The 16,800-nt window shown below is 46.2% G+C and overlaps 1 protein-coding gene across 7 annotated transcripts in view; it reads left to right on the top strand.

The window, feature by feature from the left end:
- Positions 1-7,409: 7,409 nt before the first annotated feature.
- LOC137439895 (protein yippee-like 1) overlaps positions 7,410-16,800 on the top strand; it is a 92,582-nt gene continuing 83,191 nt past the window's right edge. For 6 of the 7 annotated variants that reach the window (XR_010987016.2, XR_013621357.1, XM_068136112.2 and 3 more), the window contains exon 1: positions 7,423-7,688. The gene's annotated coding sequence lies outside the window, so the exon portion shown is untranslated. Of the gene's footprint in view, positions 7,689-16,800 lie in introns of all 7 variants that reach the window. The other variant, XM_068136110.2, reaches the window with a different exon arrangement.

Consider the following 16,800-nt stretch of genomic DNA (forward strand, 5'->3'; position numbering starts at 1 on the left):
ATGGGAGACCAGTCCAGATGATTGATGGCTGCTTGAAGACCGTGCCAGTTGGCCTCAGTGAAATGCCAGACTCGTCGACGCTGAGGAGGCAACTGAGAATGGTCAGAGAGATGTCCACTTTAACAAGCACATGATCAGATGAGCCGATTTGAGTAGAAGAAGAGCAGCAGACATTTTCAGGGAAGTTAGTCATAACCACGTCCAGAAGAGAAAATGCTCCGTTGACTGAGATCCGGGTCGGGAAATTGACAGATTGTGCCAGTCCCATTGAGTCACAGAAGTCCTTTGCTGAAGAGCCATGGCTGGTGAGAGAGGTACCCACACCCAGCCAACTTGCATGGTGACAATTGAAATCACCACATATGAGGAAGAGAGAGTTGGGATGGGTAGACAGAAGTTGGTCCATATTATCAGACAGCGAGATGTAGATGGAGTCATCACTGTTTGGTGGACGGTACAACACACATATGAACAAAAGGTGGGAGCGAAGGGGAAGCCATAGCCAAAGGTATTCCTGGGGGTGAGGTGGAGAGAGGGCAGTGCAGGGCGAGTGAGGAAGAGAGTTTTTTTAAATAAAGATAGCAACCCCACCTCCAGGACGAGGCTCAGGTCTATCATACCGGAGGAGGGAGTAACCTGGGAGAGATACCAAGGAATCAGAGATGGAGAGTTGAGGTAGTGGAGTGGTGGTGGATGAAATGGAGACTTGGGTGAGTGGAGTGGTGGTGGATGAAATGGAGACTTGGGTGAGTGGAGTGGTGGTGGATGAAATGGAGAGTTGAGGTAGTGGAGTGGTGGTGGATGAAATGGAGAGTTGAGGTAGTGGAGTGGTGGTGGATGAAATGGAGAGTTGAGGTAGTGGAGTGGTGGTGGATGAAATGGAGACTTGGGTGAGTGGAGTGGTGGTGGATGAAATGGAGAGTTGGGGTAGTGGAGTGGTGGTGGTTGAAATGGAGACTTGGGTGAGTGGAGTGGTGGTGGATGAAATGGAGAGTTGATGTAGTGGAGGGGTGGTGGATGAAATGGAGACTTGGGTGAGTGGAGTGGTGGTGGATGAAATGGAGACTTGGGTGAGTGGAGTGGTGGTGGATGAAATGGAGAGTTGGGGTAGTGGAGTGGTGGTGGTTGAAATGGAGACTTGGGTGAGTGGAGTGGTGGTGGATGAAATGGAGAGTTGAGGTAGTGGAGGGGTGGTGGATGAAATGGAGACTCTGGTGAGTGGAGTGGTGCTGGAGATAGTGAGTTGGGGGAAAGCGGTGGAGATGAGAAGTCAAATATGTCGTTATGGAAATCCGTAAAAGGATTGTGGTGTCATTCCTACATTGTTTTTCTTTTTTAATACAAAGCCAAGACTCTGAACACAGAATGGATCTGGACGCCACAGAACAAAAATAACAGTCGAAAGAGTGGAGGGAAACACACCAACAACAGGGGGTTGAAGGACAAAATAGAGGGACACTTGGACAAATAAGGGATGTGGGGAAGAATGGGTTTGAGTGACTGCAGCAAGACCGAACGCTTCAACTTCACATCGTAACCAGGTGACCTGATGCTTCCTTGGTTTGGCGTGGAAGAATCCAGCAAGGTATTGATTTCCATCACATGTAACAAAAAGAGGTTGAGGTGCCACTCGCCATAATACCATGTTTCTTTACGGATCCGGCTGTGATGATCCACAGTTGATCTTCAGGGCATGCCAATAGTAAATATCGATCGAAGAGGGTCAGCTTAACGGCACAAAAGGCCCCGTTGAGGTCTTCTGACCAGTCAGTCTTCTATTGGGACTGAAACCTGTCCTTATCTTTGGGAAAGGTATAGTCGGTGTCAAGAAGAACATGAATGGAAGGGTTAGCCTATTTGAAGTGGTGGTAGTTGGTATAGCTATGGCTGGGATTTCAAACATTTCCTTTTGAGGTTCTGAAGGAACGAAGACCGGATGAACATGACAGAGGGGTTCATGATGCTCAACGAGGTGAGGATCATTGGTCATATTTGGAAAATGGATGTTGCCCCAAACACTGGGAAAAAATATCAAGGGCCAAATGGTCAGGAGGTAAGTTTGAGGGTATCAGCCTCACTCGAATGAAGACAAAGAAGTTCTCTAATGAAGGAGAACGTTCCTTGCCTTCCATTATACCTCTCTGGGAGGGGAAATGGCCCCATCGCCATCGGAACTCCATTAACGGTTAATAAAGATCTTCGGGATGTTCCTCAGGTTTGAGGTGAATATCCAAAAAATCTATGAAAAGATAACCTGTTGACCAAAACTCCGCAAGATGGCTGAAACACGGAGGCAAGATGGATGAACCATGCGTCCAAAATTTTATATTTACCATTCCAAATGGCAGCTTGGGGAAACGTCACAATTCTCAATTTGTTTGCACGTTCCGAGAACATCAATCGTGCATGCCTGCTGGTAACTTACCTCGTGCATGGGTGAGCAAATTATCCCTACCACCACAAGTAGGCATTAAGTTATAAAGTTTAGCAAAATGTGTGGAAGAAACATGTGGGAAGGGAGCACATAATAAAACAAGTTACAGAGAGAAATGTAAAGAAGAAGAAGAAGAGGAATAAGTGGAGGAAGAGGACATCCCAATCAGAAAATACTATGGAGACCTTGGTCTAATATAACATATCCTACCCTTATATCACCAAAGACACTTTCAATAGATAGTTGGACACAGAAGGAGAAAAGGGGCCAGAAGATGTGAGGGGAGGGCATAAAATAGACAAGTGGGTGGTTCAGGCCTGGTCGAGCTGAGTGAGGCACCCTCAACTAGATTGAATGGGATGAACAGGCACCAGTTTCCACAGAAAATGTCCGCTCGCCCATCGTTTTGTCAATCGCCTCTGACGTCAACTCTCTCTCTCTCTGACTCTCTCTCTGCCAATCAGTGCGTAGCTTCTTGGTAGTGGTTTCGCGCCTTCCACACTGATTGGCCGTGGTGTCATCGGTCGGTGGCCAATCAGTGTGGCACGTCCTTCACCTTCCTTACCCCCAATCACGGGGAAGCTTTCTGTCCCTTCCCTGACCAATCACACGTCCTTCCCTACTCTGCCAATCGGTGGCCTGCTCTTTGTTCGCCCCTCCCCCCCTGTCAATCAAGAGTCTTTCTGGGTGTGTCTCTCAGCCTGCATGTTCGATGTTTGCTGTCCTGCCGGTGTTGTCAGCCCAAGTGTGTGGTCGCTTGCGGTCAGGTCATTGTGGCGGCGGGGAAATTTAATTAGTGTTGTGCTAATGGGCCTAACTAATGTATAAGAGTGCGTTGCCATATGGGGACACCAGGATGATTACAGGTTTCACACACGCGGGAATTAGCATAATCCCTAGAACTATTTAACATGCCCCATTCCTCGTAATGGGGACGAAGATACACCTTAATCCGAACAAACGGGCTAGACGGGTCCTCTACTTATTTACATCGAGATGGTTTTTGCTACCCACGATCATTGGAGCACCTACCTATGCAGATCTACCTAAATCTATATATGCCCCTACCCCAAAATTCATAACAATACCTTGCGTCGGGGTAGTACACTGCCTTATTATACCAGGTGAGCGTCCAGGGGTGTTGCCCCGATTTTATTGTATTGTGCCAAGGTTCGTGGAGCTATAACTTAGAATGGATCAGGATGTAACAGAACGAAAAGTGGAGGGAGACTTGGAGAAACAAGGGACATGGTGAATAATGAGAGCAGGGGGAGGACACAGGTGTGGTGAACAAGATGGATACAGTCGCAAACTATCAATTACAGAAGTGGAGGGAGAAACTGGAAACACAGAAAAGGTGGGGTTGCAGAGGGTTGATGGGGGGTAGAAAAGGTCATAGTTGTGGATGGGGAATGACCTCAGATGGTGGTGAACAGTTGTGTTGAAGATTATATAGATTTTATTGCTCCTCTGACCACCAGGAGGCACTGCTGACATGGATCCGTATCCAAATATGTTCAGTCTGGGTCAAGGTATGAATGTGCCAGGTTTCATGTTTTTTTTTTTTTTGTTTGTTTTTTGTATACAAGATGGAGGCTCGTGTAAGAGCGAGCACATTAAACACACATTAGCACATAAAACACAAAAATATATATACGAACACATAAAGCAATAAAGGGAGGGGGAGACAAGATGGGGAGAGAGAGGGAAGCACACAAGCACAGCAGTAGAGAACAGAGACATCGGGAGATCTGTGGAAGGAAGAGGGCTAGGGGTGGGGGGGGGGGGGGGGGTATGCTAGGCCAGAGAGGAGTCGGTAGAAGACAGAAAGACCACCAACCTGCCTGGGGTGAGTGAGTGAAAGGCCCTCGTAATCAGCTTCATCACGGGAGATTCCAATGATTCTGAAAGCTTTGGTTTCAACAGCATGAAGCAGAGCTAGGTGTGAGGCAGGAGCACCGGCCCAGAGGAGAGAGCAGTACTCCATTGAGCTGCGGATGAAAGCTTTGAATGTGGATTTTTAACTCAAAGTGTAAGATTTTGAGCTTAAGCGCTCGCTATGCAGATCCCAACATAGACAAAATGCTTACCTTGGCAGAAGCGTAGACAATTGGATTGCACTTCCGAAATACGTTATCAATGCGCGAATATAACAACCAGCTAAAGTACGTGCGCACTGGAAAAAACATTGGGCTGACCATCCATTGAAGTACAGTTCTTACCAACGGGGTTCCAGAACAGTTATCTAGGTCAGAGTTTCTCAACCTTTTTGCCTCCGCGGTCCTCCTGTGTTCAATAAAATATTTCAGGGACCCTCAGGGGTCGTTAAGGGGTATCATGAGGTGAGGGGTGGGGGGTGTTTCACCCCCCCCCCACCATGGAACCTAGATACGATACCCCCTCCCCTTTTTTGCTACAATGATAACATGAGTGAATGCTTCCAAAAAAAACTTTATGAAATGAAAAGGTGTTTGCTGTTGCTTGTACTACTACACCTGCTTGATAAACATTAGTAATCCAATAAACAGAACTTAACTTTATAAACTTAACAGCCTTTGTTAACTTTAGTTTACTGAGAGTGTGGTTAGCCTGCTTTTTAACATGATACCAATAAATTGGCAGAACAATAGAAAAAATAGGACTGCGGGTCCTGAAGCTCACCTGGATCAGGAGCAAGTCACGCAACCCCCCCCCCCCCCACAGACCCCCTCAGTCCCCGATATTTTAATGCTTTGAACAAACTTTGGTGCATCGGGGGCAATGAAGGTTGTGATCAAGTTTCATTGAAATTGTGTGTGTAGTTTCAGAGAAGGGAGAAGAGAGGACATACTCATTTTTTTAGGAAGGGGGGTGGCTTTGACGTCCCCCCCCCCCCCCAAAAGGTATTTGCTCTCTTCTCCGAAACTACACACACAATTTTGATGAAACTTGACCACCAGATTCATATCTGATGCCTAATGAAGGTGTATTGACCACATCAAAATCTGCACGCATTAAGGGGTCTCCCGGGGAAAGTGGGGTGGAGGGATTGACCCCCAAAATAGGTATTTACTCTCCTCTCTGAAACTACACACACACGATTTCAATGAAACTTTATCACAACCTTCATTGCCCATGATGCACCAAAGTTTGTTCACGGCATTAAAATATTGGGGTCTGAGAGGGTTTGTGGGGGATTTACGTGACTTGCTCCTGATCCAGGTGAGCTTCAGGAGCAGTGGTCCTATTTTGGAATGCTGCTCTCCCCTCTAGCCTGGCTCCCTTGCATCACATCTTGCCAAGACCCCTGAAGACCCAAAATACCCTTAAAGATCCAAAAGACCCTGAAGACCCAAAACCCCCCAAAGACCCAAAATACCCTTTAAGGCCATGAGGTTTAAAAATATCCTTGAAGGACCCGAGGCTCAAAGCACCCCGAAGACCCAAAACATCCCAAAGACCCAAAAGACCTGGAAGACCCAGAAGACCCAAAACACCCTGAAGACCCAAACATCCTGAAGACCACAAAGACCCTTTAGACCCAAAAGACTCTTAAATACCCCCAAGAACCAAAATATCCGAAAGACCCTTAAAGACCCAGAGGAAACAAAACATCCTTAAGACCCAAAATCCCCTGAAGACACCGAAGACCCAAAAGACCCAAAACACCCCAAAGGCCCAAAATACCCTTAAAGGCTCAGAGGATCCAAAAGACCCTGCAGACCCAAATGGCCCTGAAGACCCAAAACACCATGAAGGCCCAGAATACACCAAAATGGTCAATTATGCCTATCCCTCTGAAACGACGTGTGGTGAGGTGCGCGGAGCGCCGCGTCACGCTCGTGTATACAACAACAAGAGGTGCTTCTAATGTACATGTTGTTCCAATTTCTTGAAGCACCGATTTGTTTGTTCTTCCTGCAGTCCATGAAACATGTATAACGCACTGTCAGTCGCTCAGAGCGAACATAACAAAACACAATGTACACCCAGTGGAGTGACGTCACTTCCTTAACAACACACCCAAAGGACAACAACGTGCTCTACCTGTCCTTTTCCGTGAAACGCACACATAGCATTCCTTTACAAAATTTCCCACGACATGGGATAGATTTGTATATTTATAAAGGAATCCAGGGAATTCCCGTCAAATCCAGATCCAATTCCCCAGTTTCACACCCTTTGTTTTCTCTTTCCTGTTTTGTTACTCCCGAGTCCCGACTGTTTTGCATTTCCTAAAATGATCATTATTTTTCCCAATTTAGTCCTCCCAGCCATGAGCTGCAACGCCCTAATGAACCGAAACGACCCCCAACCCCACCGTCTGTGCGCTGGTGCGTACGTAATATGTAGATGGCCCGTACATAGCATTTTAATCATCCGAATCGATTCCACGCAGGCGATTCCAATGCATTACGTCATGTTTGCCGACTCGTGAGTCTGGAAGTGCAATGACAATTTCGAGAGATAGGATCGCGATTGCAATGGAGGGAATAGGAGCCATGACGTCACGGTGTTTATGGAGTCGGCCACCGAGCACGGCCCAGAAGGGGATAATTGTGTGAAATAATATCGACGTAAGCTAAAAATACCCATTCGTAACACACGTTCGGGAAACGAACGAATAAGGAATGAATTTCACCAATCGTTTGAAAAAAAGCGGGTTGAAAATACGAGGGAACGTTGGGAAGATTGGATGAATGTTTTTCATTTCTTCAGCTTTCTCCATTATCGTTTGTCCTTCGCCGGATGGAAGCTTAAATAATGGAGACCTCTCGAGAATCGTGAGAAACACCGCGGTGCTTGTCGACGCACTCGCGCTGCATTGGGACTCGAAGCCCGAAGGGCAGACAAAAACAGAACGAATAAGAGTGAGTGAAACCACGGTGGGCGTGCACCGAGAGCCGCCTGGCCAATGAAAGAGCAGATTTCGTGTTCGCCACGCCCCCGCCGCCCGCCGATTGGCCCGTCGCCGCGCCTCGGCCGCCCGTTCATTGGCTCGTCGCCGCGCTCTCCCCGGACGGAGCAGCTGGTTATGGGCCACGTTCTCTGCCTCTGCGGTTGTGTTTTTCTCTGTTCGTCGAGGCCGAATTTTTCCACAACAAGCGGTGGCGCGTAGCCTGAGGTAGAGCGAGGTTCGAGCGCTTTGCCGGGGGCGGGTAGCCCAGCACGGGCTCTCTCCCCCCAGCGCCCCTACCTCGGTCTCTCTCCCCCACAAACCCGTTTTCGGGGTACGGCAGAGTGTGCCCGACGTGTTGGGTCGCAAGTTATTAAGGTTGGTGCTGCTCGTGCGGCCTTGTGTACCTGGTCATTCTGTCATTACACCATCACCTGGACACAGCCTCCTCATTCCTTCCGTTTTGTCCAGTCGTTCACGCGGAGTCGCATCCCATTACGTCGTGTGTGTATATATATATATATTACGTCGTACATCCCATTACGTGAGGTTAATAAATATATATTTACATATATGTATATGTATATGTACATGTACATGTAAATGTAAATAAATATGTGGAGCTACTTAGTACTGGAACATCTGTACCCTACCTGCGTCAGTCTGTAATCGCATGGATTCCCTAGAAAGTGTAAATTTGTGAATGTATTAATTTGTATATGACGTATGTGTGTTTTAACCAGCGCTACCATTGTATCGCCAAGGCTGGTATTCCATGTTTTGTGTTCCTGTACCGACCGCTCTTTTCCACGTATTCCGAGCGCCCAGCACGCTTGCATTGTTTGTGTGCCCCGCCCCCCGCATCGACGCCCCGCCTATATCTTTTGGCCCGCCCCCTTCCCCACCCTGCCCTTCCTCTGAGCCCTCCTCGTGGTGCAGCAATCAGCATTTGACCACAAGGGCAGAGACGCAGCGTCGAGGTGCTTGCGGTGCCGCATTATGCCCCCCAATGACTTCAAACTTGAAATGCTGATTTGGCCGTTCTTGTGTGTTTGTCCGGGTTTTTTTTTTCTTTTTCCATCCCATTGTCTTTGATGTACTGTATTTGCAGGAGGAGGTGAAAGTGAAACGGGAGCTTTGTCAATCAATAAAGTGATGCCAAGCCATGTTTTGGGCATTGTGGGTCCAAGCTTGTTTTTCTGTTCCAATCTCTATATTTATGCATTTAATGTCTATCAAGATTTTGTTTTTCATCCTGTGCAGCCTTGGTCATCAAGTCATGATGAGAATGGAGCAAAATGTATCATTCATATATATATATACATATATATATATATATATCGTTATTTGAGGCCATCTACATAGTACGTATGCATCTATAGGGATTTTTTAAATTTATCTTTCATTCCACACCCTCCCCTGTTCTTTCAACCATCTCTAACCCGAACACCATCACATCAACACTTCTAGTTGTTCAGCTCGAATGGGAATTCACCCAGAAGTAGATGTGATCTCTCTGGTTGTTTCCTTTTTGTTGTTTTGGGCCAAGTGGGTGTTACTTTTTTTGCTTTTGTTACCCTTGTTTATACCTTTTGTTTTTGGCAGCTTGTCCATCGAGCGGGAGCTTTCATCATGACTGACGTCACAACAGGGTTGGTAGATGTTTCTTGTTGTTTTTTTGTTTTTTTGTATACAGAATCGAGGCTCGTGAAAGAGCTAACATTTATTTCACAAACAAATCAAACAGACAAACAAAATATATAAAAAGAGGGAGCGGAAGACAAGATGGGGAGAGAAGGGGAAGCACACAAACACAACATTTGAGAGCAGGGAGATGTGTGGGAGGGAGAGGGCTTGGGGGGAGGCGGCGTGGGAAGGGGGGGGGGGCGGTGGTGGGAGAAGTATAAAATACAAGGACACCAAGGACTTCCAGGACAGAAGTTGGTATTTCAAAAAAGTGGAATTGGGGTGAAATTAGCGGGGGTAGAAAAGATCATCGTTTGCGTTTCGTAACTGAAGACAGCCACTCGCACGTGAGACGCCAACGCTTGGAAGCGTTATTCATTTACAGTATAGGAGTTGCGACCTGCACAGCAACCGCACTGAGATGGCAAGTAGTGTAATCCGGTGTCAAGGACCATATCTGAACAAGAAGAGACCTCTCGCTCGATGCGGTTTAAGAGATCATTTGTAAATTGTTGCGGGTGTCGGTGATTACTCGCCTACATTTCGCAAGAAGGCACAGTGGGATCATTAATGGGCACCAACTGTATCTAATTAATGGGCACCAACTGTATCTAATTAATGGGCACCAACTGTATCTAGCGGATGGAACACCTGGCTTAACGTACAGGCAGGTTATAGTCTGGTCAGGAATCAAACTCTGATTAGACAGATGAAAGGTAAGTGCGGCTGTCTTGGCTCCGTCTTGATGGATGACAGTGTTGTCTGTGAGAGGTGCTCTCGCTCAAATAGCGCACGTGATGATGACATAATTGTGGTTCGGGGTTTGCTTTTACATTATTTTTAGTTGCACTTATAAAGCATCACGAGAAAGCCATTTCTATGGCAGGGGATACAATTTGAGGAGGGATGTAGGTCACCGATAGAATTTCATTCTCTTTTTGTCTCTCCATTACCATTCAGGTGTACCTGTGCTTCTCGCGATTGAGTACAGCTTCCCCTTGGTGAAATTACATGTTTTTACTCCTCCATGATTGACATTCAAATCTGTTCGTTGTAGGCGCCGTCTCTCTATTTGGGGCCGGCACGCACCTTTCCGTGGTCTTGGCCATGAATCGTGAGGTTAATTAAAGAGGAAATTCCACGTGCCATCTCTGCACGGATGGGAAAAAGAATCTCTCGTGTTCTGGGTTGGACCCACTGCAGGTTACTCCATGGACCACAAGCGTGGTTGTGCGATTGTCATACAATTTTGGAGCTTGGAAGTCCAAAATGTATGGATTCTGTTTACATTTTACAACTGTCAAAACGTCACCGCAGATGTCATTGTTTACTCTATTTTGACAACTTGTCTGCTTGACCTGCTGCCATGATGCTGCCTTAGCTGTGGTGACGTCATGATAGTATGTTGCCATGGTTATAGTTATGTCACGAGTGATGTAACGGCATTCCCTTTTCGTTTTCGAGTAAACATTATTATCGGCAGAAAGGAAAATATTGCAATGTCGTAAGATTATGTCATCGTTTTTAAACTTTCCTAAATCGTTATTTATTACTTGCAAAATCGAAGATGTTTCAAGTACTGTATATTGGTCGGTTGCGTTTGTGGTTCCGTCCGTCTGTCTGTCTGTCTGTCTTTGTCACCGGCCTACAGGTCACAATGCTAAACCAATCGTCACGAAACTTCAAGTTGTATAGGCCGTCCCACTTGAGAAGCCTATTGTTTTTAGGATCAAAATGTCAAAAGGTCAACATCGGCCAAAGGTCACCAACTTTGCCAAATTTCTAAAATCCTCAATCTTCATCCGATTGACTTGAAATTTGAAGAGGACTTGCATATCTGGTCACTGAATTCAACCACCAAGTATATTTGAGGTCAACATAGGTCAAAAGGTCAACATTGGCCAAAGGTCACCAACTTTGCCAAATTTCTAAAATCCTCAATCTTCATCCGATTGACTTGAAATTTGAAGAGGACTTGCATATCTGGTCACTGAATTCAACCACCAAGTATATTTGAGGTCAACATAGGTCAAAAGGTCAACATTGGCCAAAGGTCACCAACTTTGCCAAATTTCTAAAATCCTCAATCTTCATCCGATTGACTTGAAATTTGAAGAGGACTTGCATATCTGGTCACTGAATTCAACCACCAAGTATATTTGAGGTCAACATAGGTCAAAAGGTCAACATTGGCGAAAGGTCACCAACTTTGCCAAATTTCTAAAATCCTCAATCTTCATCCGATTGACTTGAAATTTGAAGAGGACTTGCATATCTGGTCACTGAATTCAACCACCAAGTATATTTGAGGTCAACATAGGTCAAAAGGTCAACATTGGCCAAAGGTCACCAACTTTGCCAAATTTCTAAAATCCTCAATTTTCATCTGATTGACTTGAAAATTGAACAGCATTTGCACATTGAGTCACTAAATAGGGAAACTAACTATTTTTGAGGTCAAAAGGTCAAAGGTCAACCTCACAAAATCATCATTTTTCATCTGAAAAATCATCACTTTTCTCTTCCTGTTGACCCGAGCTTTGATCAAGATTGTTAATTTGAATCTTGATGAAATGGACAATTTGCTGTATCGATGGAATTTTTTTTCTTGGGGATGGGGAGCGGATTTTGCAAGTATCGTGCTCCGCATGACGTCGTCTTGTTTATTTGTTCGTTTTGCTTCCTTCTTTTCCACGTTTCTTTTTTCGCTGTTTCTTCTCCCGTCCCGGTTTGTGTTTTATATTGATGTTTGGTAATTAATGTGCCCATCTGCCTGGCCGCCGGTCTTTCAGTGTCTCTCTTCACGGTTCATTGCTATTCCCGTCCGGTGTTCGAGCGCAGAGCGCACGTGATCATAACAAGCTGTCGGAGCATGCGTGGGCTGGGAAATAAGAAGCGGAGCGCTACGGCCTTGCACTTCGTCTCTTTCCTCGTATCGTTTTGATATGAATTTCCTTTTGTGTCGCGCACGGTTTCCTCGATTCCTGAATCCCGCACGACGATGCTCGTTTCCACCGTGGTTGTGGACCTTCTCTGCCATGTTTAGCTTCATTTCTTTCAGCAACCGCTTCACAAAGTGTAGCAATCACTGTTTGGTATTGCATCAGATGGTTCCCTGTAATTAGCTTACCTTTCCATTCCCTGTTTTCTCCTTTTGCATAGTCTTCCACTGCTGCGTTTGTCTGTCCCTCATTGTTGCCTCTACCTCCTGTTTTTTGTATTTGTTTATGCCAAAAGCCGCAGGGCAGTGAAGCCGCCATCTGCTGCGTGCTCGCAAGGTGTCTGCGTGCTTGCTCTGTGCTTCCAGCCGCCTCGTCGATGTCGGTCCCTGCGCTGCTTTCCCTCTATTGCCCTTTGAGTGTCTGGCTCCCTTCCTGCTTCGCTTTCCGAACAGCTTTCTTGTTTATCCCAGAAGGACTTGCCTGCAGCTGGACTATAAAGCATGGCGTGTTCTATTGTACATATACTGTCAGCCTTGTTTTGCACCTTGCAACTGAACATTCTACGCTGCTAAACAAGGGTCAACTTGTATATTTTGGGCAGGACCCACTTGTTAATTCAAATAGCAAGCGTTTGTGTGGCACGGAATTCTTTTTCTTTTTTTTCTTCTTTTTTTAAGCCACACATATGAACATTCAGACATTATATAGTCAATCAATATGGCTTCCTTTTCGTGATTTTTTTTGCTGACTATACTTCAGCATGAGCACAGTTATTCCATATATATTACGTGCGCAAACTTTTGAGCCCTTCCTACCCTGGTCTGTCACTCGCATACATACCCATCCGGAGATTGCTCGTCCTCATGGTGACCTCATGAACCCCAAATTAACAGATCTATAGCAACTGGAATTTTGTGGATGAACAGTGCTGGCCTTTAAACTATCCAGTATTTATGTAAGTATGACGTGACCTTTAAAAAACATTTTAAAACCTCCACCCGAGCTCTATTTTCTCTGTTGACACCTCTTCTAACTTGCCTTTAATCCTGCAAGTGGTGGAACTCCTTTTGTTGCCATGTTTTTTAATTAATGAATTTTTTTAACAGAATACAACCTTCAAATTTGATTAATCAATTAAAATTTCCAAAGGCCAAACAAAATTATTTGTTAAAACCAAACAAACTTGATTCGCACTCGAAAAAAACAGCCTTAAGGAGGTGAATTCAAAATCTTACTACCTGACACCAATTATCAAGAACTTGGAGGTGACCTTTTGCAACACATTAAGGTTACAGCTCTGAATGAGATTTCAGATGTGCCATTCATGTCATGGATATCCTTGCTCTTGATGTCCCAAATGGTTTAATTAGAGCCCAATTGTATGACAGAAGTGAACTAGAACGGCACTCGGTGGAGCGCATACCTCTGCCAGGCTGAACAGTTTGTTTTTTATCCCACTAATAGGCTGGATCTGGATCCGGACCTGAAACAAAGTCTAATCGCTTGTTCTTGTCACCTAACCAACTCATCCTCAACGTTTTTAAATATCATGTTATTTATCGCTTTTCGCCCAATCTCTCAATGGTGAAGATTCACTTCCAAAATTAAATGGTTCTCGTATCCAAATCCACATTCAGATCTCTACCAAAATGGAATAGATTCTTTGAGATATCGTAACTTTTTGAGATATCGTGCTATATGTCAGTTTTATCCCCATCACTCAATGGTGAAGAATCACTTAAAAATTATTGTAGCCGGATCCAGATCTTCACCAAAATGTAACCATTTCGTCCTTGTCACATACACTACCTCCCCGCCAAATTTCGTCCGAATATGTCCATACCTTTTTGAAATATCGTGCTTTTTTTTTTTTTTTTTTTTTTTTTTTTTTTGTATACAATATCGAGGCTCGTGAAAGAGCGAACATTAATCACACAGAAAGACAAACCGACACATAAAACATATAACATAGGGAGCGGTAGACAAGATGGGGAGAGAGGGGGAAGGACACAAACACAACATTTGAGAGCAGGGACCGAGAGACATGGAGACATCGAGAGATCTGAGAGAGGGCAAGGGCTTTGGGGGGGGCGTGGGAAGGGGGCAGTGGGAGAGGTATAAAACATATGGACACTGCCAGGACTTCCAGGAAAGAAGTTGGAATTTCAAACAAGGTGGATCTGGGGTGAATTAGCGGGGGTAGAAAAGATCAAGGTTTTGGATGGGGGAAGATAAGAGATGGTGGTGAACAGCTGTTTTAAAGACCTGGAGGGAGGAGTGGGATTGAAGGGAGTGAGGGAGTTTGTTCCAGAGGCGGGAGAAAAGAGGAATGAAAGAGTGAAGGTGAGCGGAGAGCCGAGATTTCGGCAGTTTAACCATCAGAGGGTTGCTGGCAGATCTTGTGCGACCTGTAGGAATATTTGGGGGACAGAGCACAGAGAGAGCTGGGGGTGCAAGGCCGGAGAGGAGTCGGTAGAAGACAGAAAGACCACCTACCTGCCTGCGGTGAGTGAGTGAAAGGCCCTCAGAGATAGCTTCATCGCGGGAGATTCCAATAATTCTGAAAGCTTTGGTTTCAACAGCGTGAAGCCGAGCTAGGTGTGAGGCAGGAGCACCGGCCCATAGGGGAGAACAGTATTCCATTTGAGCTGCGGATGAAAGCCTTGTATGTGGTGAGGAGCTCAGGTGTGCCGAGGAAGGACTTCGCACGACGGAGGATGCCCAGTCGGCGACTGGCTTTGGAGGCCAGCTTTGAAATGTGGTTTTCCCAAGAAAGATCATGGCAGATAGTGAGACCCAAAATCTTGAGCGACAGAACTTCTTGGAGAGGATTGTTGAGAAAGTAGATGGGAGGGTTGTCCAGTCGATCTTTTCGGAGAGACATAGTAAGAGTGTGAGATTTGTCAGGATTGAAAGACATGTTCCACTTGTTTGACCAGTCTGTGATTTTGTCCAGGTCTTCAGAGAGTGAGGAGGCAGCAGACTGCCGATCTGAGGGAAGAGGAATGGAGCGGCAGAGAGTGGAGTCATCAGCAAAGAGATAGAGAGGATTTTCGAGAGAGTCAGAGAGATCATTGATGAAGACCAGAAAAAGCACGGGGCCCAGAACACTGCCTTGGGGAACTCCAGCCTGAACAGGAAGAGGAGATGAGAGAAACCCATTCAGGGCCACACGTTGACGACGACTAGAGAGGAAGTCCGCCAGCCATGCGTGGAGATTTCCATGGATACCAAAGGAGGAGAGTTTGGTGAGCAGAGCGGGGTGCCAGACTGTGTCGAAGGCACGTGATATGTCGAGGGAGACAGCTCTAATTTCCTGTTTGGCATTGAGGACCTCCATCCATTGTTGAGACAGCAGAAGCAGCATGTCCAGAGTAGAGTGACCTGGTCTGAAACCAAATTGATGATCAGAGATCAAGCCATTGGAGAAGAGGAAAGATTTCATATCAGAAGCAATGATGGATTCCATGACTTTGCTGATAATTGGGAGAAGGCTGATTGGTCTGTAGTTGCTAGGATCTGTTTTTGCACCTTTTTTGTGCAAAGCGGTGATGTTGGCTGATTTCCAAGCAGATGGCAGTTGACCTTGAGCAAAAGAGAGGGTGAAGAGAACAGAGAGAGGGTGAGATAGAGCAGCAGAGCAGGATTTTAGGACCCGTGGGCTGATGCCGTCGGGTCCAGTTGCAGAATCAGAGTCGAGGGTTGACAGAAACTTTTCCACCTTGTCAGGAGGAAAGGACACGGAGTCCAGGAGCAGCAGGGTATGACTGGGTATGGTGGGTACAGAGAGGGATGGGTTTGGGACACAAGATTTAGAGGCAAACACAGAGTTGAGGCATTCAGCTTTTTCACGTGCGGAGTCAGCTGTGTAGCCGTTTGAGGTAAGGGAGGGGATGGAGGGGGAACAAACACCAGAAACGGATTTGACCAGACGCCACCAGGATTTGGAAGAGGGAGACAGATAAGAGAGTTCGGTCTTGAGAACGGAGAGATATTGTTTCCTGGCTCTCCTGAGGGTGGACACACACTTGTTTCGGGCTTTGTGGAAGGAAATGAGATTTCCTTCCGTTGGATTTGCTTTCCAGGAGACGAAGGCAAGTTGTTTCTGGGCAACAGCCTCACCACAAGATTCCGTGTACCATGGACGGGAGGAAGGGTATGACAACTGAAGACGAGATGGGATAAATCTGTGCATGAGAGAGAGCAATTTACTTTGGAAGAATTCCCAGGATGAGTTGATGTCAGAGGTGGTAGAGATGGGAGACCAGTCCAGATGATTGATGGCTGCTTGAAGACCGTGCCAGTTGGCCTGAGTGAAATGCCAGACTCGTCGACGCTGAGCAGGCTCCCTGAGGATGGTCAGAGAGATGTCCACTTTAACAAGGACATGATCAGATGTTCCGATCGGAGCAGAAGAAGAGCAGCAGACATTTTCAGGGAAGTTAGTCATAACCAAGTCCAGAAGAGAAGATGTTCCGTTGACTGAGATCCGGGTCGGGAAATTGACAGATTGTGTCAGTCCCAGTGAGTCGCAGAAGTCCTTTGCTGAGGAGCCATGGCTGGTGAGAGAGGTACCCACACCCAGCCAACTGGCATGATGACAGTTGAAATCACCACATATGAGGAAGAGAGAGTTGGGATGAGTAGATAGAAGTTGGTCCATATCATCAGACAGCGAGATGTAGATGGAGTCATCACTGTTTGGTGGACGGTACAACACACATATGAACAAGAGGTGGGAGCGAAGGGGAAGCCGTAGCCAGAGGTATTCCTGGGGGTGAGGTGGAGAGAGTGCAGTGCAGGGCGAGTGAGGAAGAGAGTTTTTGATAAAGATAGCAACCCCGCCTCCAGGACGAGGCTCA

Source organism: Myxine glutinosa, chromosome 14 (assembly GCF_964187855.1).
Source record: "Myxine glutinosa chromosome 14, kmMyxGlut1.1, whole genome shotgun sequence".
Taxonomy (NCBI): Eukaryota; Metazoa; Chordata; class Myxini; order Myxiniformes; family Myxinidae; genus Myxine; species Myxine glutinosa.